We start from the raw sequence: 15163 nt of genomic DNA, 5'->3' as shown, positions 1-15163 counted from the left end.
ATCTTCCTTTGCTTCCGTTTAATATCACTCATGCTACGCAATGCCCATTTGGTTGCTGATATGGTTTGATCATGGTTGATAATGGTATACAGACTGGCAACATCTGCTGTGGCTAGTATCAACGTATCATTATTTGGTGGAATTTTCTCCAGTTGTTCTAGTAGATCTTTTGTATCCTTTAAGTATGCTTTTGTTGATTGCACAACAGGTTGCAAAAACCAGTCTATATATTCGCCTAGCCTTGATCCAATAGAATTCATACTATTCACAATCGGTCGCCCTGGTGGATTAGTGGCGTCCTTGTGAATTTTAGTGTATAAAATCGGGGTTCTGCAGGTGTTGGGTACGAGATATTGCGCTTCCTTTTCATTCAGAAGTGATTTCTTTTTCCCTTCTGCTATCAGTAGCTGGAGATCCTTCTTGTAAAATCTTGTGGGATTTGATAGAAGCTTCCTATAGGTGCATGAGTCAGATAACTGTTTGGAGATTTCTGCATTGTAAGCCTCTTTGGTTTGAATCACTATCGATCCCCCTTTATCAGCTGGCCTAATTACGATATTGTTTCTCTCTTCTAATTTCTTTATTCCTTCTTTTATGTCTGTCGCATCCCATACTTTCCTGGTGTGTAAATCTTGAAGGTCTTTCGTCACTAGTTTCTTGAAGACTTCACTGTGATCAATATTGATTCCTGTCGGGTTGAAAAGAGATTTATTTTTTAAATCAGTGTGAAGAATAGTTGAATCTGTGCGTCTGATAATTTGCGGTTCTCCGGGCTTCAATAGCATATATTTTTTTATATTGATTTTCCTTGTAAACTTACACAGGTCCACATAAGTATCAAATTTATTTAGGTTTTTCTTCGGCGCAAACTTAAGACCTTTATCTAAAACTTGTTTCTCCTGTGTAGTTAGCTCAACTCCGCTCAGATTATAGATGCCTTCCCCTAGTACTCTCTTTTTCACTTGTTTTTTCTGGCCTGCTCTGCATCCTCTTTTGTTTCTCCGCTTTTCCTGGCTCCTCTTTCGGGAGGTGGTGTTCTTTTCTCCTTTTCTCCTTCCGAACCTCTGGGAGTTTTCTGTCTGCGATCCTCTAAAAAATCCCTCTCTCTGCTCCTATCCTCTCTGTGTCTCTCCCTTCTATTTTGATGCCTTGGTGTAATGTCATGATCTCGGTCTCTCCTATCATCTCTATGTTTTTCAATTCTAATTTGTTGTCTCAGAGGTGTGTCTCGGGTTTCATCTCTCTTTAGAGCCTCATATCTGTTGTGTGTGGGGATGTCGTACCTTTTTTGATCATGTTCATACCTTTTTGGAGAATAGTGGCCTCTTGGGCTTCTTCTATTATCATGATATTCTTTTCTTGGACTTCTTTTACGTTCATGATGGTCCCTTCTGGGACTTCTCCTATTCTCATGGAAATTTCTTTTTGGACTTCTTCTCCTTTCCGAATATTGGTGTTCGTGATAAGTCGCTTGGTATGGTGGTCTTCTGTATTCTTGCTGGTACTGGCCATTTTGGGGTGGTTGATAATATCCGTGTTGTTGATACTGTGGTGGCTGATAGTACGTCTGTTGTTGGTGGGGAGTTCTATTTTCCTGTTGGTAGTAACCATTTTGTGGTTGCCTGTATTGACCGTTATTCCTCCATGATGGCTTCCTCCAGTGGTTATTATTGTTAATGGGTCTTTTTTTCCAAAATGGCGTCCTTTGGTTTGATGGCTGATCTGTTTCATTCTTTGGTGTATTATAGCTGTGATTTTCTTTAAATTAAGGGTCCTCCTTTAGCCTGATTTCTCTAACAGGTGTATCCATATCTTGGTCTCTTTCTGGTGTGGTGTATGCAGAATTTACTATTTTTGTCATCTGCCATTTAAACACTACATCATCTTGATAATCTTTTAAATCTCGAGTATATTTCTTTTTCTTTCTTGCTGCTGTTTCCCTATCCTTGTTTTCCATATCCCTATTCAGTTGTCTTGAAAGGTTGTCAAACTCCGGGGTATCTTTCAAAGGTTCTAAGGTATCTTTTAAAGTTTTTAGCTGTCTATCAATATTTCTAATTTTCTTTTGTTTTCTTTTAATTAGGAAATCTAGAAGTTCCAATCCCTTATTGTTAAAAAAATTAAACCAGTCATCAACAGAATCTTTATCAAGGAGTCCATCACTGATGGGTACATCCCATCTTAATCTCGATGAGACCAATTTTTCTTTTATATATTTCTCATGGGTGGTAATGTCCCACCAAGAGTTAACTTTCTTCTCCATAAGATGCTTCATTTTTCTAAAGCAGCTTTTTATATCTCCTGTAGGCGCAATGTCTTGTTTGGAGAAGATGTCCTCCAAATTGACCGACCTCTTTTCCAGGTAATCAAATACCTCCATGGTGGCTGCACAGATGGTAAGATAGTAGAGGTAAGATAGAAAGGGGTGAATCTATGCGCTACCACTAGGGAATAGAGGAGGGAGTAAAAGAAGCTGGTATAAGAAATGGAGCACCCGGACTCTGCTGTTGACTCTGTTCAACAGTTAATGGACAGGCTGAATGTACCAAGTTGATCGATTGACTGCCGAATTCTCTTGCAATTATCGCTAGTGGCTGATATAGCTGCTAAAGATAATCAGGGTCTTCTCCAGTGGAGACAGTCCCCCCCCCCCCCCGCCCCTCTACCAGGAGTGCCCGTGCACAAAGCAAGGTCCATAAAGACATTGATAAGCAGGTTTGGGGTGAAGGAACTTAAATGGCCTGCACATAGTCTTAACCTTCTTAGCGGTATTCCCGAGTGTGGCTCGGGGTTAAATTTCAGAGCCAAAAGCGGTAACCTGAGCCACACTCGGGGTACCGCCAGAAGCTTCGCTGGATCCTGTAAAAGAGGTTTCTTACCTTGTCACCGGGATCCAGCGATGTATCTCAGCGGTATGCGGCGGCGGATCTTCCTCCCGATCCTCTCCGTGCCCCGGCTTCCGTCTCCTGCGATGTGACGTTCGCAGGGGGGTGGAACCGGCGGCAAATTCAAATGTAAAACACTCCAAACACACTGATACCATTCAAAATAAAATAAATTCACATTACATTGCCCCCCACTGCCCTTTCCTGCAGTTTTACTGTACTTTTTATGTATATATATATATATATATATATATACGTATATATATATATATATATATATGTATACATACATACTTTAACTTATTTATAGTTTTTTTATTATATTATAATTTATGATTTTGTGTTTCAAACTTTATCATACCCGAGATGTTATAAAGAAGAACGTACAGTAAAAAAAAAAATATATAAATAGTTGGTTTGGGCTGCTCATTCTCAAGAATTACATGCAAAATAATGGTACCGCTTTCAGCACCTAAAATCCGAAAGAATCATACCGCCAGGGAGGTTAACCTCAACTCAGTAGAACATCTTTGGGATGAAATAGAGAGCAGACTGAGAGCCAGGCCTTCTGTCCAACATCAGTGCCAAGCCTCACAAATGCGCTTTGGAAGAGTGGTCAAACATTCCCATAGATACACTCCTAAACCTTGTGTACAGCCTTCCCCGAAGAGTTGAAGCTGCAAAGGGCGGGCTAACTCAATATTGAAAGCTACAGACTAAGACTGGGATGCCATTAAAGTTCATGTGTGTGTAAATGCAGGTGTCCCAATACTTTTGGTAATATAGTGTATCAGCTAAAAAACTGGTGCATTTTTGCGCTCACCAATGCAATTATATAGGACTCAAAACACCCCAAAAGGCACCAAACTAGTCCAGGGAAGAGAGCCTCTACCGTAATCAGGAACTTTTGAACTGCATTTTCTGGAGGTTGCCAGAAGGTGGGGAGGAGAAGGGGAAAGAGCTGCAGTTTCTCAGGGTGTATGTGACACAGCTTTCTGGGTGCCGAGCAGAGAGAGGACCAATCGCTGGGTGTGACCTGATAGGGAGCTGTAATATTGCTGGGACTGGTGAGCTGCAGCGGTGGGGGATTTACTACCTGCTGCTAGAGAGATTAAGCTCTTTAGGAACTGACCATACAGCCATTTAGTAGCCTTATTTCTGCTGCCAGGCTTGACTTGAATGATTCTCATGTGCACCAATGGTACAACTGGGCCCCAACGATAGCCAGCGGAAGAGTTATGGCTAAAGCGGCCGTGTGAAAGAAGCCTTAGTCACATAAAGATACAGATGATTATTCTCACACCATGTGACAGAGTTCACCCCCACATTCCAATACTCAGTCTCTTCCCTATCCCTGATACATCCCACTACCGCAGAGTTGTCAGAAAACTACTGAAGATGGCAAGACTCCATCTGGTAGCTGAAATCGGTGGTAAAGACAGTCAAGAGAGATGGGAAGGGAGGAGGACTGTCCACTGTGGAACTCCAATATTGCTGGCCACCCTTTTCAACACTCTTGCAACCGCACATACTGTGGTCTTCTAGTCAGGTAGGTCATGCTCTTTAGCATGAAGATACAGTATCCATAACTCCCAGTCTAGGCTGATAAGTAAACTGTAACGGGTCTAAATATGTACTAGCCACGGTCCGTACCCAGTGTCAAATTAGCCTCTACAAGGTCTTCATGATGTGTTAAGTCAAAGCCATCGACCTGTAATCCTTGGAGCTGCAGTATCTTCGGCATGCGTTATCTTCGACCAAGCAAAGAGGTCTTCTACCACACATGGATATTTTTGCCCTTTTGCCTCAAGTTAAAGGGCTATTGATGGACACCCCCCCCCCCCCCAGCTGATGTGCACATGCCCTAAGCACCCTGGGGCTAATGCCATCAGGGCCGACCAATTTCCCTTTCTTACTGTAAGTCCCCTCAACTGTCTAGTCACCTAATCAGCTGTAAGAAACATTACAAAGCATGACAGGTCCTCTGTGCTATCTACAGATGAAATACAGTCTGCTTGCTGCTGAAGCAGCCATGTGGTGTGGTGAAATGCATCAAGGCAAAGCATAGTGCCACTATCACGATTGTCAGGAAGCCTGGCCACTCAGCTGGTGTATAGGGGTGGGAGTCTGAACCTTTTAAAGTGACCTGTGATTGATTTCCATTAAGTGTTGAAGTTGTGCACTGCTTCCTTGGTGCTTGATGGTTTTAATGAAGTGTTTTTGCTTTTTGTGACTATTTTACCTATGTGGAGCGTTCTCTTTCCCTTGAGTGAATGAGCCTGGTTGTACCCTTTACCATATGGGAGAAGCTAGAGCAGTATTTCTCAACTCCTGTCCTCAGAACCCACTAACAGGCCAGATTTTAAGTATTACCTTGGGATGATACAGACTAGAATACTGCAATCACTGAGCAGCAAATGATATCACCTGTGATGTATTTCAGTTATCTTGCAAACCTGGCCTGTTAGTGGGCCCTGAGGACATGAGTTTAGAACCACTGAGCTAGATTATTAATCCTGAGGCATGTCCTCATCTAGTGACTGGTGGGAGCTGCTGTTTTTTTACCCCTTGGTGAAAGGGAAAGTGTCAGGAAAGAGCTCACCTGCTGGTGGCACTGTAGCACCCAGATCCATAGGCTGCAGTTCCAGTGTCCACCAGTGGGTGTCTCTCAGTAGTCAGAAGCTAACATCTCATGCAATGCAGTCATCACCTGATGCTGGAAGTGTATTTAAACCCTGTGTATGCTCCTTCTCACTGCCTTGGTGTTGTCTCCATGTGCTCCTGACCTGCATTCCTGTGTCCCTGCATCCTGATCCTGGACTCTGATCCTGGACTCTGATCCTGACCCTGCAGCCTGATCCTGGACTTTGATCCTGACCCTGCAGCCTGACCCTGCAGCCTGATCCTGGACTCTGATCCTGACCCTGCAGCCTGATCCTGGACTCTGATCCTGACCCTGCAGCCTGATCCTGGACTCTTATCTTGGAGAGTGTGCTAAAGACCTAGAGCCTATTGTGCCACATCCCTAATACATATGCGAAAATTTAAGGTTCCCCTAAATTGGGACTTTTTAGGCACAAAAGATTGGAAGGATAGATAGATAATATAAATAAAGAAGTTTTTTATTTAAATACAAATACAAATCAAAGATTAAGAACAATGTGCAAGCAAGAAACAAACAGAGAAGATATAACTCATAGTGCTCGAACATGACCCGACATGTTTCGGAGCTAAGGATACTTGCTCCTTCTTCAGGGGAGTTCAAGCAGTACTCTGGTGGTATAAAAATGGGTGTGTAAGAAAAACCAATATTTATAAAGATTCTTGCATAATATAAAGTGACTAATACAGTTCACATAGTATATAGCATAAATAATGAGTACTTACAGGGTTATACCATAACTGAGTTTAAAAGAAGCCTGCACAAGGGTTAAAAACAACTGGTGATACGGATTGATCTGGCAAGCACGTATTGCCAGATCAATCCGTATCACCAGTTGTTTTTAACCCTTGTGCAGGCTTCTTTTAAACTCAGTTATGGTATAACCCTGTAAGTACTCATTATTTATGCTATATACTATGTGAACTGTATTAGTCACTTTATATTATGCAAGAATCTTTATAAATATTGGTTTTTCTTACACACCCATTTTTATACCACCAGAGTACTGCTTGAACTCCCCTGAAGAAGGAGCAAGTATCCTTAGCTCCGAAACATGTCGGGTCATGTTCGAGCACTATGAGTTATATCCTCTCTGTTTGTTTCTTGCTTGCACATTGTTCTTAATCTTTGATTTGTATTTGTATTTAAATAAAAAACCTCTTTATTTATATTATCTATCTATCCTTCCAATCTTTTGTGCCTAAAAAGTCCCAATTTAGGGGAACCTTAAATTTTCGCTGGACTCTGATCTTGACCCTGCAGCCTGATTCCTTCCTTCCTGCTTGCTTACTCCGTCTCCTGTAACCCTCTCTCTGTTCTGTCTTGTTCCCAGCTCCCTCTGCTTGATCTCCCGTGTATGACCCCGGCTCTGTTACAATCACTATTCATTTATCCTGTTTTTGTATATATTTGGTTTGAGCAGTTGTTTGCTGTGTGTCACTATTGTTTGGTTATCTGGTTGGATTTACACAGTTGTAGTTTTCTGGAGGCGCGTTTACATTTGTGTTATTCATTTATTTTTAAATAAATTATATTCTTTACACTTTAATCATGCCTGATATTCTCTGTGTCAGTCCACACATTTCTGGTCACACCTGTTGCTGACAGAAAGGCATTGATTGAGCTATTATATACTAAATAATTCCACAAATCCAGGTGAGAGCGTATGCATGCCTGACAAAGGGGTACCCCTGGAAGTGGCTGCAAAGTAACTGATGCCTGGTCCCAAGACACTGCTCAGTCTCTCCTCTGGTCCTCACCGGCTCTGCCCGCACACACTGGTTTCCCCTCACTATCTGCTCAGATCTCTGCAGATTTGCTCAAGAAAAGTCCTGCTGTCTTCTGGATACAGGGAATCCTGGGTGTTGTAGTTAAGAGCTCATCCACCTCCACAGCACAGTGCCTCCAAAAGACTTCAGTTCCCAGTATTGCTTGCATCACCCAGATGGAAGGGGTAGCTGAGCGGCTGTATCATCAGTTCCTTGCTACTAATTGCTTCTGCCAGGATTGAGGGAAGGCCAGCAGGGAATAGGAGAGTAGCGGGATCTCACACAGCCTGCTCTATAGCATTGCAGCCTGCCAGTGGGGAGAGAGAAAGCCCACAGCTGTGCCAATCTGTGAAGGAAGAGAGCAGGCAACTGAGTACTGACTACACAGTGGTGGTGGTGGGGTGACAAAAAGTGGCACACAGCTGGTTTAGCACCCAGATACCATATTTTACACAAGGAGAAGTGCATTTTTTTTTCTTTCGAGCCTATAAAGAGAGCCTGGAGAGTGTTGGAGACCTGGGTACAGACAAGCAGACAGAAAAAGAGGATTTGGAGAGGAAAGGGTGGATGTACCTGTACTGAAGAATAATCTGCTCTAATTACAAATGTTAATGAAGAAAAAAAACATACTGCAAGTGCATTTCTAAATAAGGTTTGATATACACTCACCGGCCACTTTATTAGGCACACCTTGCTAGTGCTGGGTTGGACCCCGTTTTGCCTTCAGAACTGCCTTAATTCTTTGTGGCATAGATTCAACAAGGTGTTGAAAACATTCCTCAGAGGTTTTGGTCCATATTGACATAAAAGCATCACGCAGTTGCTGCAGATTTGTCATCTGCACTTCCATGATGCGAATCTACCATTCTACCACATTCCAAAGGTGCTTTATTGGGTTGAGATCTGGTGACTGTGGAGGCCATTGGAGTACAGTGAACTCATTGTCATGTTCAAAAACTAGTATGAGATGATATGAGCTTTGTGCCATGGTGCATTATCCTGCTGGAAGGAGCCATCAGAAGATGGGTACACTGTAGTCATAAAGGGATGGACATGGTCAGCAACAATACTCAGGTAGGCCGTGGCATTTAAACAATGCTTAATTTGTACTAAGGGGCCCAAAGTGTGCCACAAAATATCCCCCACACCATTACACCACCAGCAGCCTGAACTGTTGATACAAAGCAGGATGGATCCATGCTTTCATGTTGTTTACCCAAATTCTGACTCTACCATCTGAATGTCGCAGCTGAAATCGAGACTCCTTAGACCAGGCAATGTTTTTCCAATCTTCTGTTGTCCAAATTTGGTGAGGCTGTGCGAATTGTAGCCTCAGTTTCCTGTTCTTAGTTGACTGGAGTGGCACCCAGTGTGGTCTTCTGCTGCTGTAGCCCATCTGCTTCAATGTGTTGTGCATTCAGAGATGGTATTCTACATACATTGGCTGTAATGAGTGCTTAATTTAGTTATTTTTGCTTTTCTATCATCTAAAACCAGTCTGCCCAGTTTCCTCTGATATCAACAAGGCGTTTTCTTTTACACAACTGCCGCTCACTGGGTATTTTCTCTTTTTTGGACCATTCTCTGTAAACCCTAGATATACTGTAGTTGTATGTGAAAATCCAAGTAGATCAGCAGTTTTTGAAATACTCAGACCAGCCCTTCAGCCACCAACAACCATGCCACGTTCAAAGTCACTTAAATCCCCTTTCTTCCCCATTCTGATGCTCAGTTTAAATGTGAGCAAGTTGTCTGCACCACGTCTAGATACCTAAGGGCCAGTTCACACCATAGCAACGCAGTCCGGATGCTTTTCCACATGCCTGTTTTTGACGTTTTTCGAGGCATTTTCCCCCCTCTTTTTTCTTTACCCTAAATAAGGACATGTGTTTTCCGGTGCATTTTCTATGCATTTTACTGTGTTCCAATACAGTTCAGTGCAGAAAAGAATGCAGCATGGTCTACTTTTTTTTCTGGAACTGGAACTGACCACATTGGTGTGAACTATGCCAGTAGAAACCATATAACCTACTATCCATGCGTTTTGTGATGCAAAAAAAAAAAAAAACGCACTGGACTGCATGTCATCTGAACTGGCACTAAATGCATTGAGTTGCTGCCATGTGATTGGCTAAATAGCAATTTGTATTATCAAGCAATGGAACAGGTGTACCTAATAAAGTGGCCGGTGCGTGTATGTTACACAAGGAGAAGTTCCCTTTTTTTTTTTTATTGAACCTATAGAGAGCGCCTGGAGGAGTGTTGGGAAGTAGACACAAAAAGCACCTGGACAGGTAAGGGTGGATTTTACCTGCATTAAGAAACAATCTGGAAGGAACTGGAAGAGCCTGAGACAGAGGAGCAAAGGTCTGCACACTACAACTGTGAGCTTCCATTTCTTTTTATGGTTCCATCCGATTGAAATGTGATTTTATATTCCTGTGAATGAATGGCAGCAGCTGTTCATGTTGAAAAAAGACTGCATATATAAGGACGAGAAAAAAAAAGTGGTTATTTTTTAACTTTTGCATCTAAACATAAAGCCAGGGGCTACTTTTGTATCCGAACACAAAAATCAGAGCGCAGATTGCTGTGTAAATAGCAGGAGGAATGAACGGTAACTCTCCATGTTTTTGTGGGGATAGATAGAGAGAACACGGTGCTGTGTACAAAACAAGAGAGGTGATTGTTATAACTACAAGTGGTATTATTATTATTTGCAATATATTGTAGGAGCATAAGTGCCGGTTCACACTGCTCCGACTTGTCAGGCGACTTGGTCGTCTGACAAGTCGTGCTCCATTCTGTGCAATTGGAACCGTTCTAATGGGAGCGACTTTTGGCCGAAGTCGGAGCGACTTGCATTGACTTACATTATGTGAAGTCAGTGCAAGCCGCGCCAAAGTCGCGGTGCACGGCGACTTGTTCAAGTCGCCCCAAAGTCGTGTCGCCATAGTGTGAACCGACACTAAAATCAATGCTGTGTAAAGATAGGAGGGGTGTTTGCTAAGACACGATACTTTTGTATATGTGCATATTATGACCAATAAATCTAAACTAAACAGTATGAAGCTTTTTTAGTATTAACTGTGATAAAGTGTCTTTATAGTAGCAACACTATGGTACATCGAGTACATGTAAAACAAACCTATAGAATAGGGTTGGCACCTCATCCCTTTAATCCAGGACAAATTAATTTACACAGGTTCTGAGGCTAATATAATGCACATAAGGCCCCTTTCACACAGGCGGACCGTTCAGATCCGCCTGTCCGTTTTTTTTGGCGGATCTGAATGGTCCCCCCATGCATCTCTATGGGGCATCGGATGTCAGCGGAGACATGTCCGCTGACACCCGATCCGATCCGTCAAATCTGGACGGATGGAAACCCTATTTTCCATCCGTCCAGCAGATCGGATGGGATCGGATGAGAACGGACCGACGGTCCGTTCTCATCCGATTCCCCCATAGAGATCTATTGGGCTGTGACAGCTGTGTCTCCGCACACAGCGCGGAGAACAGCTGTCATTCTCCTGCTCAGCGGGGGATCGGCGGATCGATCCCCCGCTGAGAAAAGTGGAGTGCGTTTGATGGACTGTGTGAAAGGAGCCTTAAGCAGGCCATAGACGATTCGAATTTCGTTCGAAAATCGTAAATGGCAGTGTTATCGAACGATTTTCGTATCGTTAGTGTGGTATGTAAAACGTTCGATTTTCGTACGACAGCAAAAATTCACATATCCAACATGTTGGGTTTTTTTGCGAAAATCGGCCGAATTTCGTATCATTAGTGGGGGAGTTGTATGATTTCGCCTAACAAAACACAGAACAGTAGGGAGTGTGTCCGGTAGAGATGTGGTTAAAAGGCACAAAAAATAGTGTTTTGTCGTACGATTTTCGGCTCACATTGATGGTACACTCGATGATGTGCACGAGTGCCGCTTTCGTTTATCGAACGATAAATCGTACGAAATTCGAATCGTCTATGGCCTGCTTAAGGCACTCAGTGAGTTTAATTACCACCTTAATCAGTTACAGAACCTGTGTAGTTAATGTGTGTCCTGGTTTAAAGGGATGAGGTTGTAACCCTACTATAGAATCATTCCACTGGTAGAGTAGATTGCATTTCCAGCCAGGGGACCATATCATTTTAAACCTTGCTGGAGATCCATTAGACCCGGTTCACACTCATGCGAGTGCCGGGTTCGCATGTAATGTCGGAGCGCACTGCTCCGACATTACATGCGATCAGCTGTGCGGTGCGAGTTTAGCCATACAGTTTGTATGGCTAAATTCGCATCGCACCCGGTGCAAACACGCACAGGAGGCATTTTTGCAGCCACATCAGGATCGGATCGCACAGCGGTTCACACTTGTGCGATCCCATCCTGTGCGAACTGCACGATCGCACTGCGATATGCGATCAAACTGGGGGTGTCGTTAAGATTACATTGACACCCCCAGCGTATCGCATATGGCAGTGTGAACTGCCGGGGGTGCGTGTGCGATGCGGGAAAAGGCTGCGAATTCGCAGCCTTCCCGCATCGCAATAGTGTGACCCGAGCCTGAGGCTCATATTTTAATTTGTACATAGATATCACCTGATTAATAAGTTGGAGCCTAACAAACATGTAGTTGGATTACATAACCTGGTAGCTTTAGAAGATAACTTGTGAAGTCCATGATTTCAGATCAAATGACCATTTAACTGGGCATTCTTAAACCATATGATAAAAGGTACCATCACTAGATGGGCATTAGGGGTCGGGTTACACTAGTGCGATGCCAGACATTGCATGTGATTCACACCAGAGCACATGCAATGTTTGTGTGATGCAAATTCAGCCATACAAAATGTAAGGCTGAATTTGCATGCGGACCAAACTCATGCAGGACTCCTTTTTTTTTTTTTTTTTGTCCGCACTATAATCGGCTCACATGGCTGTTCATACCCATGTGATCGGTTTCTACGAATCATGCTGTGTTTTGCAAACTGATTGCGGGGTGTCCTTAACTAACATACGCTCTGCAATCAGTTTGCTTGATCAGGTTTTGATTTTGATGTGGTGTGAATTTGCATTAAATTCTAGTCTAGCGTGTACCGGCCCTTAGGACGTGAAGAAGATATGTTGCCTATCTCAACCACTTAAAGTGGAGTTCCACCCAAAAGGGGAACTTCTGCTGATCTGCTTCCTCCCCCCCCCCCCGGTAACACATTTGGCATCTTTCAAGGGGGAGGGGGAGGATACCTGTTTTTGACAGGCAGGCATTCTTCCCGGCACTTCTTCACTGCCGGATTCCCTTATGACATATGGAGGTGGAAGCAACTCGCAGCCGATCTGAAAATCGGCTGGTGTGCTGACATCACGGGTTCCCTGGACAGGTGAGTGTCAATACAGGATTTCACAAAAGTGAGTACACCCCTCACATATCGTATGAGAGAGTGAGAGCGATAACACCAAATTTAACGCACCTGCTCCCCATTCACACCTGAGACCTTGTAATACTAAAGAGTCACATGACACCGGGGAGGGAAAAATGGCTAATTGGGTCCAATTTGAATATTTTGACTTAGGGGTGTACTTGCTTTTGTTTCCAGCGGTTTAGACATTAACGGCTGTATGTTCAGTTATTTTGAGGGGACAGCAAATTTACACTGTTATACAAGCTGTACACTCACTACTTTACATTGTAGCAAAGTGTCATTTCTTCAGTGTTGTCACATGAAAAGATATAATAAAATATTTACAAAATGTGAGGGGTGTTTTGTGAGATACTGTGTGTGTGTGTGTGTGTGTGTATATATATATATATATATATATATATATATATATATATATATTATACAGTATCTCACAAAAGTGAGTACACCCCTCACATTTGCGCGATGCGATTCAGGTACTTGGGTCCTGCACTATTTTGGTGCGGATGTGAAGCGTTTTGAGCCATATAAATTGTATGGCTCAAAGCGCACCGCACAGACCTCTAGGGTTGCTACCTTGTCCCTTTTAAACCGAACACATATTAATTACTCAGGTTCCGTGGCTGATTAAGTTGGTAATTAAACTTGGTGCCTTATTAGCAATAAATTAGCCTCAGAACCTGTGTAATTCATATGTTTAGGGTTCAAGGGATGAGGTGGCAAACCTACCGACATCGCATGTGATGTGCGCAGGAATGCGGTGCGATTCCTGTGTGAATCACATGCAGTGTTCCGCACACACCAGTGTGAACCCAGGCTAAAGGTGATACTTATGCATTTACAGCTGTAAATCCCAACAGAGGCTTATCTCCTGTTCAGTGCTGATAATAGTATCCTCTCTAAATTGCTGCAGTAGAGGAAGATTATAAAATACTTTAGTTCCTCCATTTGTTGACACATGTTTTATAGATTTATGATTATGATTTAGTAGCACACACTGCTTTTATTACCTCCTTGTAGTCCCTGCTAATAGCAACCCCCACTGACCCCAAAAAACTCCAGCTCTTATATTCTGCTGGTTTTTCGACCCCCCCCCCATCCCCAGATTCTGGTTCATAACATTCTTTAAAGTTTTAACCATTTTTTTAAACCGGTATAAAAACGTTTAACCACTTTAGTACAAGCCTGTTATACCCCCTTTCTCCAGGCTATTTTCAGTGATGTGATAGTTTGACAGACCATTATGCCACCATGCAGAACTGTACCCAAATACATTTTTTAATCATAATTTTTTGAGACCTGTATTGGTTTCTTGTGGCTGTATCTAATACCCACTGGGATTTTTATTTTCTTTTTTCTTTTTTGTGTGTGTGTGTATAAATAGAAAAAGAACAAATAATAAATGCATATAAAATAAAGTTTCCCTTTCTGTTATAAAACATATCAAATACGAACGACAGGACAGAGCAATAACCATGGTTCCCCTGTTTGTAAATATATATCCATATTATTATTATTATTATTATTATTATTATTTTTTTTTTGTGTAGCACCCTCCTAGGTAGGTGCTAGGAAAAGTATATGTGTGGCCCTGTCTGCTTATAAGGGGGGCCTGATCAGTTAGTTAGGCTGTCATGTTACATATAGATACATAGTTTGTGAGGTTGAAAAAAGAAATCAGTCCATCCAGTTCAACCTATGATGTGTGTGTGTGTGTGTGTATTTGCTGTTAACCGTACATTGTATATCCCTGTATGTTGTGGTCTTTAAGGTGCCCATCTAATAGGTTTTTTGAAACTATCGATGCTCCCTGCTGATACGACTGCTTGTGGAAGAGAATTCCACATCCTTACTGCTCTGACAGTGAAGAACCCCTTACGTATTTTAAGGTTAAACCGTTTTTCCTCTAGTTTTAGTGAGTGGCCACGTGTCCTATTGTATTCTCTGAAAAGTTTGTTCCTTATGCTAGGGTCGCCAGTACAGTATTTGTACATTGATATTATATCCCCCCTCAAGCGTCTTTTCTCCAGAGAGAATAGGTTCAGTGCTTGTAGTCTTTCCTCATAGCTGATGTCCTCCATTCTCCTAATTATTTTTGTTGCCCTTCTCTGGACTCTCTCCAGTTCCAGCACATCCTTCCTGAGGACCGGTGCCCAGAACTGGACAGCATACTCCAGATGTGGCCGGACCAGAGTCTTGTAGAGTGGGAGAATAATCTCTTTATTTCTGCAGTGAATCCCCTTTTATATACATCCCAGCATTCTGTTGTCTTTGCTTGCAGCGGCTTGGCATTGCATGCCACTGCTAAGCCTGTTGTCCACTAGGACCCCCAGGTCCTTTTCCATCTTAGATTCACCCAGAGGTTTCCCCCCCAGTGAGTAGCTTGCTTTCATGTTTCTGACGCCCAAGTGCATTACTTTACATTT

Source organism: Pelophylax lessonae, assembly GCF_965119305.1.
Source record: "Pelophylax lessonae genome assembly, chromosome: 9".
In the NCBI taxonomy this organism is placed as follows: domain Eukaryota; kingdom Metazoa; phylum Chordata; class Amphibia; order Anura; family Ranidae; genus Pelophylax; species Pelophylax lessonae.
The sequence above is the reverse complement of the archived record's forward strand: the minus strand, read 5'-3'. Positions refer to the sequence as shown.